The sequence below is a fragment of the Drosophila ananassae genome (assembly GCF_017639315.1).
Source record: "Drosophila ananassae strain 14024-0371.13 chromosome Y unlocalized genomic scaffold, ASM1763931v2 tig00000163, whole genome shotgun sequence".
In the NCBI taxonomy this organism is placed as follows: domain Eukaryota; kingdom Metazoa; phylum Arthropoda; class Insecta; order Diptera; family Drosophilidae; genus Drosophila; species Drosophila ananassae.
This window is the reverse complement of record NW_025319090.1, coordinates 78979-92192: the sequence shown is the minus strand read 5'-3', so window position 1 is coordinate 92192 and position 13214 is coordinate 78979. Positions and strand designations below refer to the sequence as shown.

The 13214-nt window shown below is 38.8% G+C and overlaps 2 long non-coding RNA genes across 4 annotated transcripts; both read right to left on the bottom strand.

Annotated features, from left to right (window-relative positions):
- Window positions 1–3670: 3670 nt before the first annotated feature.
- On the bottom strand, window positions 3671–4885 carry LOC116656266. 2 transcript variants are annotated; one of them, XR_006508005.1, is made up of 4 exons: window positions 4606–4885; window positions 4434–4548; window positions 4293–4374; window positions 3671–3924 (listed from the first exon to the last, which is right to left on the bottom strand). It is a non-coding gene; the product is annotated as an uncharacterized LOC116656266 (long non-coding RNA). The 2 variants fall into 2 exon arrangements; XR_004311234.2 differs by having other exon boundaries at window positions 4434–4884.
- Window positions 4886–11527: 6642 nt separating this feature from the next.
- Window positions 11528–12569, bottom strand: LOC116656262. 2 transcript variants are annotated; one of them, XR_006508004.1, is made up of 3 exons: window positions 12299–12569; window positions 11986–12241; window positions 11528–11617 (listed from the first exon to the last, which is right to left on the bottom strand). It is a non-coding gene; the product is annotated as an uncharacterized LOC116656262 (long non-coding RNA). The 2 variants fall into 2 exon arrangements; XR_004311230.2 differs by having other exon boundaries at window positions 11530–11617; window positions 11986–12067; window positions 12127–12569.
- Between the last annotated feature and the right edge of the window lie 645 nt (window positions 12570–13214).

The following is a 13214-nucleotide window of genomic DNA, read 5'->3' as shown; positions in this document are numbered from 1 at the left end:
CACAAGAAAAAATTGATTGCGTTAAGCAGTGAAATAAAATGAAACTACTCGTACATTTGGATTAATCTAGCTTCAAGCTAGCTCCGCTGCCAGGAAGTGCGTTCAGGATTTTTGTCTTCCCACAGAACCTGCGGGTAACAATCACACATTACGGTTATAACCTATTTTGAATATATATTTTAATTTTTATTGAATAAGTGACGTTATATGGGGGGTATTTGGAGAAGGTCCCATTTGAAATGAATCAACAAAAGATTGGATTTAACATATTGAACTATTAAAAAAAAAATACATAATAAAAAACAATCTTACCACTCGTTACTCCTTTATGGGCTTTTAATTTTGTCTAGGCTCTGTTTTATTGGATTAAAGTTGAAGTGGGAGTTGATCACGTGATGAGTCATTAAAAGGGGGCCCATAAAGTGTTGAAGTGATAACTTTACAGGCATTAGCAATTTAAAGTTTTTAAAGTAGTATTTTAAAGTAAGGAGGGTCCCAACCTTCATTCTTTTGGCGATCAGATAACCCTCTAGTGCCCAAATTTTCTTTTCCAAGAAAAAAATTATTTTTGGATTCAGTATGTATCAAAATTAAATGTTTTTTTTTTTAAAAAATTTATTTTTGCTCGGATCGAGTTTTATATGACTATATCCTTGGACCGCCTAGAGGCGGCTTTGGGATGATAGGCCAACAAAAAATTAGGTAATCAATTCTTTTGTTGCACACATTTGTTCGTCCACAGATAAGCGTTGGCGCAGCGGAACTTATTGATACTTTTCATTGAAATGAGTCGCGAGCGGTCGTATTTTGTATAAAGGATCGTGGTCGGCAGAATCCTTGGAGGGCAACTTACTGTTGTCATTAAAATGCAAATTTCTAAATTTTTTGTGGAAAACGAAGTATTGGATCCTTTTGGACAGCATACAAAATTGTTTGCTAAGTGATATGTTCAATAATTGTATAATAAAAAAAAGAAAGGAAAGCTAACTTCGGGCGGATCCGAACCCTTGATATACCCTTGCAGTTGTGCCATTTTCGATCGTTCAGTTATATGGCAGCTATAGGATATAGTCGCCCGATCCCGGCCGTTCCGACTTATGTACTTCCTGCAAGGAAAAGAAGGATGTGTGCGAAGTTTCAAGGATAGCTTTAAAACTGAGAGACTAGTTTCCGTAGAAACCGACAGACAGACGGACATACTTATATCGAATCAGGGGGGGATCCTGATCAAGAATATATATACTTTATAGGGTCGGAGATGTCTCCTTTACTGCGTTGCACACTTTTGACCAAAATTATAATACCCTCTGCAAGGGGATAAAAATTGAAAACACTTGAATGGCGTATACAGATTTTGAAGTTCTCCGAGGTCAGGCTCATTAAAGGATATTGCAGATATATCCATGAATAGGTTCATTTGGTACCACAACATCTTTTTGAAAAGCGGTGCTTTTGGATCCATAGTCCAAACAGATCCACATTCAGCTATTGTGCTTTCTTTAACATGAGCAGTATTATGATCAGCAGGCGCTTTACGTTTGCGTTTCTATGTTTGAGGTGAATTGGACGCAATCGAACTTGAGGGTGACAACCATTTTGCAAAAGGAGTAGGACTACCGCTTGAAGTTACACAAATCTCTCCACCCAACATAGACCAATGTCATGGTATCAATGCCAAAATCAATAAAATAGATTTTGAAGTTCTCCGAGGTCAGGCTCATTAAAGGATATTGCAGATATATCCATGAATAGGTTCATTTGGTACCACAACATCTTTTTGAAAAGCGGTGCTTTTGGATCCATAGTCCAAACAGATCCACATTCAGCTATTGTGCTTTCTTTAACATGAGCAGTATTATGATCAGCAGGCGCTTTACGTTTGCGTTTCTATGCTTGAGGTGAATTGGATGCAATCGAACTTGAGGGTGACAACCATTTTGCAAAAGTAGTAGGACTTCCGCTTGAAGTTACACAAATCTCTCCACCCAACATAGACCAATGTCATGGTATCAATGCCAAAATCAATAGAATTTAATAATTTTTTAATCTCCACGTCGGAAAGAGCTGATAACTTATTAACATTATTCAATTAATTCATTATTCAAGCAGTTATTCGTACTTAAATATGTCATAAGTTACTTCCCTTTCTAAATCACTTTATAAAATTTTTTTTCCCGAATTGTCCCAAGACCGCCTCTAGACGGGATATTTTATAAATGCAACAAAAAGCTAACGAAAGCTTATTTTTAGTGTGGGTTTCGTATTTTGCGTCATTGAGACTATCAACAACACGGTACAATTTTTTATTTCATCGGCAAACTATTTATAATATTTAAAAAAAATATTTACATTTTGCACTTTTTACAAAATAATTACTTCATTCGAGTTTCACAAATTTTCTGCTTCAAATGAATACATGGCAGCTTGCGCAAGCTCTAGTATGTATTCCAAAGGCAACAAACTTAATTTTTGGACTTTCCCAAATTAGAAACAATGCAAAACCGAGTCAAAAGGATTGAAAAGAATAAAATAACGGTATTTTTAACATTACCCGTCTAGAGGCGGTCTTGGGCACTAGAGGGATAAGGACCAACTTGTAGAAAAAATAAAAATAAACAAAAAATATAAAAATATAAATATAAAAAAAAAGAAAAAGAGGCAGATCGGCCAGGTATCTTACTCCTAGGGCGATTGCTAGATAATATATATACCAGATAATCAAAATGTGATGACAGAATCGTATCTGCTGAAAACCGAGAACATGGCACGTAGTTATTGTAAAATAAAAATATCTCTGAAGATCTTGTAGCGTGTAACGGTATTCTGAGCTGTTTAGGAAGGATTCGTACTTGCGAGGGCTCGCTATAGAGTCCGGCTCTAGCTCGTCGGCTTTGGGGATGGAGATCTTGCTTCGTACAAATCCTAACACTGCCACATTTAATATTAAATAAAGTCCAGAATTGAGCGTGCTGGCGACAAGATAGATAGCTAGATACTAACCGGAAGAACGGAAGAATTAATTCGAGATAGAGTTAGAGAAAGAGTTAGAAAGAGAGAGAGAGTAGAGAAGTAGAAAGTTTGCGATGCCTTAGATGTAAATAGGCTCGCGTACTGCCCACCCTACCTTTGGTCACGGTCCGATAAAGCATTGCTTTAGTGACCCCTTTCACACCCTACAACCGTGGAGTCATCAGCTCAGTTCAAACAGGAGGTATTCAATTCATTATAAAACAGATTTAATTCAATTTAAAACTAATAAAAATTTGGCTAAGGCTAAAGAGGTGTTTGACATTATTCCTAATTGTTTGCTTGCATAAACCAATAGTCTAATAATACGGGAGGAAAGCTTATAAGTAAGATTTAAAAAAAAATATAAATTAATGTAAATGTTTCGAGAAGTATGAGTTTATATATAATATAATGAAATTTTGGTATGAGTAAATATCATTTTTTTCTTTTTTTTAAAAGGATAAATAAATTTCAAATAAAGGTATTAGAAAAATGATAATATTTAAAATTCATTAGGATAGAGTATTCATTAGTCAACAGTTAAATCATTTAAATGAAATTCGTGCTCTTGATATTTTTTATGTTAAGATGAAGGAGGAATGCATTAAATATAATATTAAAATTCAGTGGGACTCAAAAAAAATTTTTTTTTTTACAGTGTATATGTAAAAGGTAAATAAACCACTCACTGTAAATCCATCGGCGAAAGATCGATCTCTGCTTTGGGTTGCTGTAAATGAGTGTAATGAGGCTTTTGCACACCATAGAATTTTAAAACAAACTTATTTTCGCACGAGGATTAAAATTAAACGATTTAAAATTAAACTGACAACCATTTTGTTCGCGAAAGTTTAAAAAAAATAAATATTATCTTCATATTTTCCAATTCCGTTTTTTTTCCACTTCACTAAAAGCCTGTAATTAATTTAAATTTAAATTTATAACTAAAACTATTGACTAAAAAGAAAATAATATTAAAACATTTTATAACGCATGTGATTTGGGGGATGAAATGTAGATGAGAAAAGAGAGAAAAAAAATGATCGCCACGAGTTTGGAGCTGGGCGGCTGGGCTAGCGGTTTTAATAATTTCTCTTTTGCTCCTTATTCCATGGCTGGTGGGGTCAACGGCCTTTCACTTAACGGGTCTTGAATTCGTTGGGTCTGCAAATTCCCTTACACCATCCCTACGGTTAATTTTCCGGCCACTGAGTGTTAATTTCCCGGCACCAATGTATTAGGAGATGAAGATGATGATGAAGATGAGGAGGGAGACGGATTACCCGATCGAGGTTAAGCCGCTCCTGAACTGGGAGCCTCCACCAGGAGCGCTCCCGGGGTGTTTTGGTGTGGACCGCAACGAAACTTTAAAACGACCACAATAAGTACCCTGGAGTTATTACAAATATAAATTTTATATTCACCTGATAAATTTTGATAAGACCGCAACGAGGTCGCGCTTTCATAAAGCCGCGACACACAAAAGAAAAAAAAAACCCACAAACACAGGCTTAGGCTGCCCTTATCTCCGTTGCAAATCTAGATAAGCGTATGCATGTAAATAAAACAAAAACATACGCATGATCTGCAACTTACTCGGAATTTGATAAGAAAAAAAAAATAAACACTTTGCACTTGCGCTGATCTTGCGCTGATAAAATTTACACTTGCAGAGAGATATTATTTGGGCGTCTGCACTTCTGGGGGGTTTCGATAGAAAAGACCGAGCATGGAACAACCTACATTCCATTTAGGTTACCGGAAATGCAGAACAGCTGATATTGCAGCTTTCCTAAGCCTCCCTGCTGCAGCTGATCCCGCGCCTTAACAATTTGGCAACTCCCGAAGTAAAAGCTTCGCTTTAACTATCGGTAAAAAACCCAATTTACAAAGCCGATATGTATATCGATGGTATTTGTTTACAATTTTAGTTTTTTTTTTTTTTTTATTTATTATTATTTTGAAAATGACTCTTCAGTCGCCGCTACAAAGCCCCCCCGAAACATTCAGGCTAGGGTATTCTATTCCTGGTACCCTAGACTGATACCGACTGAAGAGGCGCTATTGTTTTATGTCCTTCGCGTGATAAGTGCCTACAAATTTTCCTTGCAAATCCTCTAGTTCGTAATACACGCTTCCCAGTTTCTTTCGAACCCTACACTTAACAAAGGACGGTCCAAATTTAGCGTTGTAGCCAGACTGGAAACAGCTCTGCCTAAAATTTCTCCGATACACTTCTTTTCCTTCTTTAAAAGTCACGTTTCGAGACCGCAAATTGTAACTCTTGGCTGGAAACAGCTCTGCCTAAAATTTCTCCGATACACTTCTTGTCCTTCTTTAAAAGTCACGTTTCGAGACCGCAAATTGTAACTCTTCTCGTTTTCGTCGTGCTTTCTCTGCATTAGCCGACTCGCATTTTCTCGTGCAACTTCCAAAGAATCCTGACGGTCTAACTTCAGCGCTCGATCGTCTAATAAATTTAACTTTCTTAACAACGAATACGTGGTCCCGGAAGTGATCATGTGTTGCCCGAACACCATATAGTAAGGCGAGGTCCCTAAACTTGAATGCATTGCTGATCTCAACGAGCAGCATATTTTACTTAAATTTTCGTCCCAATCCCTCTGATCAGGCCGTATGTATGCTCTTATCGCCGATATCACCGATCGATTTACGCGTTCGGAAGCGTTGGCTTGGGGAGAATGTACCGCGGTAAAGGTGTGAGTTACGCGATACTGTTCCAATAATTTGCCAAACGCATGGGAACGGAACTGAGAGCCATTGTCGGACACTACGGTTTCTGGCACTCCATACGTTAAGAACAATTCTTCTTCCAAATATTTAACCACAGTACTTGTGTCAATTTTCCTAACAGGTTTCAGGAAAACGTATTTCGAAAAATGGTCCAAGACAATGAAAATACCCACATGGCCGCTTCTTGATCTAGGATAAGGCCCGAGAAAATCCATAAATAAGCGTTGGAAAAATCGATGGCTTTCTGGAGCTTTCCCTAAGGGCGGTCGTAAAACGCAATTTGATGGCTTTGTGGTCCTGCATACCTCGCCAGGATTCACATAAGCCTTTACATCAGGCACTAGCCCAGGCCAAAAATAGTAACGCCTAACTCTTTCGATGGTCTTATGGATGCCCCCATGAGACGACAAAGGACTGTCGTGTGCTTTCGCTAGTATTTCGGGAACTCACTCCTTTGGAACCCAAAGTTTCCACGAGAATTCGTCGTGCATGCGATCTCCTGTTAGGTGTTCGGCCTTACGATAAACGAAACCTTCCTCAGTCTTAAGGTCAGGAAAATTAGTTTCGTTCGCCTTCACTTTATTCACTAAATCTGTGTATTCCCCCGATCTAAAATGCTCCGAGCTCAAATCCAAAAGTAGTCCGTCTCGCAAGTCCAACGCGGCTATCACTTCTTCATTAACCCGAGACAACACGTCGGGAACCAGATTGAGGGCACCCTTCCGATGTTCAATCTTGAACTTGTACCTTTGCAATGATAACGCCCATCGAGCCAAGCGTGTACTCAAATCCTGATTGGACATCAGCCATTTTAATGAGGCATGATCTGTGATAATTTTAAAGATCTGACCTTCGACATAAGCCCTAAAATTCTTTAGTGCCACTATTGCAGCCAAACATTCTTGTTCCGTTACTGTATAGTTCCGTTGCGCCTTATTCAACTTCTTTGAAATAAAGCAAATAGGTCGCTCGTCTCCTTCTTCAGATATTTGTACTAAGACAGCTCCTACCCCTGTCTTGCTGGCGTCACAGTGTATCTCGAAAGGTTTTTCGAAATCGGGACTACACAAAACGGGCGCTTCGGATAATGATCGTTTTAGATCCTCGAAGGCTTTCAGCGCTTCGTCGGTCAAACTGAACTTACGTTTGGTTGTCATTAAGTCAGTTAACGGAGCAGCAAGAGTCGCAAAATTTGGCATAAATTTGCGATACCACCCACATAGTCCCATAAAGCTCCTTAAATTTCGCAAACTTTTCGGGACAGGAAAATTGGTGATTGCTGCCACCTTTTCGGGGTCTGTACGTATACCACCGTCTCCAATGATATGCCCCAAATATCGTACCCGGTGCATGCAAAAATGACTTTTCCCAATGTTAATAGTTAACCCGGCTCGTCTAATTTGCAAAGCTATTTCCCTCAGGACTTCAAGATGCCTGTCAAAGCTTGAAGAAACTATCAACAAATCGTCGATATAGAAGAAAACTTCGTTCCTGAGGTGTGCTGGTACTACTTTATCCATGAGTCGAGACATGGTACTTGTAGCATTACAAAGCCCGAATGGCATTACTTTAAATTGATAGAGAGGTCTTCCCGGTACCGTAAACGCTGTTTTGTCCCGAGAAGCGACATCTAAAGGCACCTGCCAATACGCGTCCTTTAAATCGAGGCTCGATATATATTCCGCGTTCGGCAATCGACTTAAAATACCGCTAATCTGAGGAAGAGGATATGCATCCTTTTCTGTAAAACTGTTGACTTTTCTGCAGTCAAGACAAATTCGAACTTTTCCTGGTTTAGTAACCATGATGATAGGGGATGACCAAGAGCTTTCCGACTCTTCTATAACGCCTAACTCTAACATCCTATCAATTTCGGAGTACATGGCCTTTTCCACCGCGGGTGAAACTGGAAAGTGTCTTTGCTTGATGGGTTTAGCCTTACCCACCTCGATGGTATGAGTTATTAAATTCGTCCTACCCAGTCCTTCTTGCGCGAACGACGGAAAACAATTGATGACGTTCATCAACTTGGCCTTATCCACTTCAGACAAAATATGCTGATCAACGTTGAGCTTTGGGTTTACTTCTGTTGACCCTAGTTCAGATATCATTAACTTTCGGGGTAATAAATCGTAGAGTTTCCAAAAATCAATCCCTAAATATAAATCTTGTTTTAAAGAGGGTACTATATAAATTTTCATTAACTTTTTAACTTCCCCGTATTCTACTTCAACTTTACAATATCCTATGATCTGCTGCGCTCTTCCATCAGCTGTTGAGGCACTACATGCTAATACTTTATATTTAATGCTAGTTTTTAATTCCTCAGCTAAATTACCACCAACACAACTAATTGAGGCTCCTGAATCTAATAATCCATGGACAGTACGATTCAGAAACTTGACGGGTACAAAAGGTCGCGGATCGCTTGATCCTGCTGGCAAGGAATTAATGTACTGAAGGCCCTGTTTAACCTCCTTTACTCGCCCCCAAAACTGACTTACCCGCCTTGAACTTCGGGACCGCTGCATTTTAAAGTTTGGGTTGTGATACAATCCTGAAATATTCTCCTCCTGTAACCTCAGTATTTTGCTGTGAAGCAAAGGACCTGGATCAGTGCACTGTTTGTCGATGGAAGGGGTTGAGGTTGCCAACACTACCTCTTCTATTTCTCGGTCATTGTGGCCTGACTTCTTACGGCACTCGGAGCTTTCGGTCTGAACTGCGACTTCGACGTGCCGGCTTGGAAGTTTTTTGAACACTTACTACAGTTTGGTTTGTAAGTATTCGGTGCTCCACAACCGTAACAAAAAACTCTCCTATCCGATATACAATCCTGATACCTATGACCTTCCTTGCGGCAATTCCAGCACAACAGGGAGAAAGCTTCTATTCCTGCTTCATCATCGGATTGCTCCGTTTCCGGAACATCGTAACCTTCACCAAACTCAGAGATATCGCGTTTGAAAGGCGTGCTTCGAGAGTATCCTTGAGATCTCTTTACCTCATCCATAAAAGCTTCGCGTCTGCGACAAATTCCTCTTAACTCGCTGACTGTTTGGATATCGAGATTTAAAATCTCATGCCTTATCTCGGGACGAAGGTTATTTTTGATAACTCTCACTAGCTTCTGCTGTGTCCACGGGTGATCCAACTGATCGACCAGACCTGACACGGTGTCGTAAAATGAATCAAACGATTCGTTGGGTTTTTGTTTGGTATTTCTTATAATCTCCTCAGTGTCGCCGTCATCCCTAACCTGACGAAACTGAAGCCGCAAAGCTGAACAGAAACTGTCCCATTGGACTTCGCCATGGGCTTTATGATATCGCCAATAAAATTCATTGGCCTTGCCCTCAAAAAGAACGCTTGCATTTCTGCAAAGTACCGTATAGTTATTTCCTAAAGTCTCCCTAGTCAGTGCTTCCACTCTATATATGAAGTTGTCCACAGACACTCCTTTTCCGGAATATTTAATTTTCCACCCGTTGAGGATATGCACTACCTTATCTGGGCGGTTCAACAAATCTGACGTATTGCTTCCCTGAGAATTTTGGGAACGCGGACTTAATGTGTGATCTTTCCCAGGTATTCTGCTATTTTCTAGGTCTATCCTGTTTTGCAGACTTTCATCTGATGGAGGTAAACACGGGTGACTCATTCCCGAACTGTGATTCTGAGTTGCTAATGTCCTAGTCAAAACGTCAGCTACTGAGTTTTGGATTAACTCGGCCATCTTTCCTGAAAGTGACTCCAGCAATCTCCGCTCCATAGCTAGTAGCGTTGTGGCGTTCGCCGAAATGCTGCTTTCATTGCTGCTAATGGGATTGGACCCTGAAGTAGTAGCTATGTCGTCTGTCGTTAGTCTCCCGACGTTATCGGGGATGGGCTGATTCCTGGATTGACTTCGAGTTCGTCTTTCCGGATCCTCCGTTACTTTAACTCCTTTGGGTCTGCCGGACATTGTAAACTCTTCTTCCAGTGAGCTTCTATGCACTTCCTATGAAACTCATGCTGGCATGCCGTTACGTAGACCTCGGCAGCGTTTACTTCGGCGTTACAAATCGGACAACAGGAATTGGAACTGTTTGCAGCTCCTTTATCTGGAGACCGGTCTATCCCCATCTTCCCAAAAATCTTAACTTTTCCACAACGAAGGTATCAACAAAAGGAATAAAAAAGAATTATCAAAATCTCGCTGCTCAGCTTGTTGCTAGCAAACAAAATATTTTACTTAAGGATACGTTGCCTTCAGCAACTAAACCAACAAAAGAGAAAAAAAATCTAATCAAAAGAGTGTTTGAACTGATGCTAGATGTCACACGTATTGTAAGGTATTTGTTTTCTTCGACTTCTCAGGAAAATAAAAGTAGATAGTTAGTTAGAAGTAGTAAAGTCATTACTCCTTTCTTTCCAGGACTAGAGAGATTACTTCTCCCAGCTTCTAGTTTGGTCTTGGCCATCGACCTGTTTCCGACAGATTCATATGTATTCCAAAAGACCATTACGGAAGCCTCAAGTAATCCCAAAAGGATTCTACGCTTATGAACTTCTGGATGGGGCATTACTCTGGAGTAGTACCACCACATTCCGTACGGTGAAATTCATTTCGCTTTTAGAATGATAGAGATTGATAGATTGGTGACACTGTGTCTTAGCCCGGTCCAGAACTCGACCCTAAGCTCGCGATATCTGTTTTCCTCAGGTTCCAACACATTGTGGACCTTTCTGCCAAATTTAGAAAAATTTCTCGTTTGTTTTTTTAAATCCTGGTCAGTGACGAACACTAATAATCATTTGGCTCTAGCTCGTCGGCTTTGGGGATGGAGATCTTGCTTCGTACAAATCCTAACACTGCCACATTTAATATTAAATAAAGTCCAGAATTGAGCATGCTGGCGACAAGATAGATAGCTAGATACTAACCGGAAGAACGGAAGAATTAATTCCATGCGAGATAGAGTTAGAGATAGAGTTAGAAAGAGAGAGAGAGTAGAGAAGTAGAAAGTTTGCGATGCCTTAGATGTAAATAGGCTCGCGTACTGCCCACCCTACCTTTGGTCACGGTCCGATAAAGCATTGCTTTAGTGACCCCTTTCACACCCTACAACCGTGGAGTCATCAGCTCAGTTCAAACAGGAGGTATTCAATTCATTATAAAACAGATTTAATTCAATTTAAAACTAATAAAAATTTGGCTAAGGCTAAAGAGGTGTTTGGCATTATTCCTAATTGTTTGCTTTCATAAACCAATAGTCTAATAACACGGGAGGAAAGCTTATAAGTAAGATTTAAAAAAAAATATAAATTAATGTAAATGTTTCGAGAAGTATGAGTTTATATATAATATAATGAAATTTTGGTATGAGTAAATATCATTTTTTTCTTTTTTTTAAAAGGATAAATAAATTTCAAATAAAGGTATTAGAAAAATGATAATATTTAAAATTCATTAGGATAGAGTATTCATTAGTCAACAGTTAAATCATTTAAATGAAATTCGTGCTCTTGATATTTTTTATGTTAAGATGAAGGAGGAATGCATTAAATATAATATTAAAATTCAGTGGGACTCGAAAAAAATTTTTTTTTTTACAGTGTATATGTAAAAGGTAAATAAACCACTCACTGTAAATCCATCGGCGAAAGATCGATCTCTGCTTTGGGTTGCTGTAAATGAGTGTAATGAGGCTTTGCACACCATAGAATTTTAAAACAAACTTATTTTCGCACGAGGATTAAAATTAAACGATTTAAAATTAAACTGACAACCATTTTGTTCGCGAAAGTTTAAAAAAAATAAATATTATCTTCATATTTTCCAATTCCGTTTTTTTTCCACTTCACTAAAAGCCTGTAATTAATTTAAATTTAAGTTTATAACTAAAACTATTGACTAAAAAGAAAATAAAATTAAAACATTTTATAACGCATGTGATTTGGGGGATGAAATGTAGATGAGAAAAGAGAGAAAAAAAATGATCGCCACGAGTTTGGAGCTGGGCGGCTGGGCTAGCGGTTTTAATAATTTCTCTTTTGCTCCTTATTCCATGGCTGGTGGGGTCAACGGCCTTTCACTTAACGGGTCTTGAATTCGTTGGGTCTGCAAATTCCCTTACACCATCCCTACGGTTAATTTTCCGGCCACTGAGTGTTAATTTCCCGGCACCAATGTATTAGGAGATGAAGATGATGATGAAGATGAGGGGGGAGACGGATTACCCGATCGAGGTTAAGCCGCTCCTGAACTGGGAGCCTCCACCAGGAGCGCTCCCGGGGTGTTTTGGTGTGGACCGCAACGAAACTTTAAAACGGCCACAATAAGTACCCTGGAGTTATTACAAATATAAATTTTATATTCACCTGATAAATTTTGATAAGACCGCAACGAGGTCGCGCTTTCATAAAGCCGCGACACACAAAAGAAAAAAAAAACCCACAAACACAGGCTTAGGCTGCCCTTATCTCCGTTGCAAATCTAGATAAGCGTATGCATGTAAATAAAACAAAAACATACGCATGATCTGCAACTTACTCGGAATTTGATAAGAAAAAAAAAATAAACACTTTGCACTTGCGCTGATCTTGCGCTGATAAAATTTACACTTGCAGAGAGATATTATTTGGGCGTCTGCACTTCTGGGGGGTTTCGATAGAAAAGACCGAGCATGGAACAACCTACATTCCATTTAGGTTACCGGAAATGCAGAACAGCTGATATTGCAGCTTTCCTAAGCCTCCCTGCTGCAGCTGATCCCGCGCCTTAACAATTTGGCAACTCCCGAAGTAAAAGCTTCGCTTTAACTATCGGTAAAAAACCCAATTTACAAAGCCGATATGTATATCGATGGTATTTGTTTACAATTTTAGTTTTTTTTTTTTGTTTATTTATTATTATTTTGAAAATGACTCTTCAGTCGCCGCTACAATCTCAAGGGGCATAATAGGATGTTCAGCGATTGAACATTAAAATATGTAAAGGAAATAAATTTAAGAAAATAATATGATTTATTTTAGAAATACCCAAAATATATTCCCCGCCTTTTTTTTTGTTTTTTTGCTAAGCGATTTCGAATCCTAGAGTGGATTAACGATTGGTTCGTAAAACTAAGCCTTAATACAAAAAATAAATAAAAAATAAAATGAGGTAAGAAGGATGTCAGAGTCGTAACTGCTCAGATTATGACAAGAGCGAGGAAACCTCGGAGCCCATTAGATTAGCCAATTCAGAGCCAATAAAAATACAAAATATTTCGGAAGAACTGAACGGAATATCTGGATGTGATTGCTTATCTTGATGAATTAAATAAAGTAAAATAATTAATATAAAAAATTGAAAAAGAAAATAAAAATGTTTTTGTGTGAAATAAAAATATATGTTCACACGTTGTCGGCCAGAGGCAGACTGAGCTCTGGAAATATTTTCAAAGCGGTCCACAAACTTTCTAAAA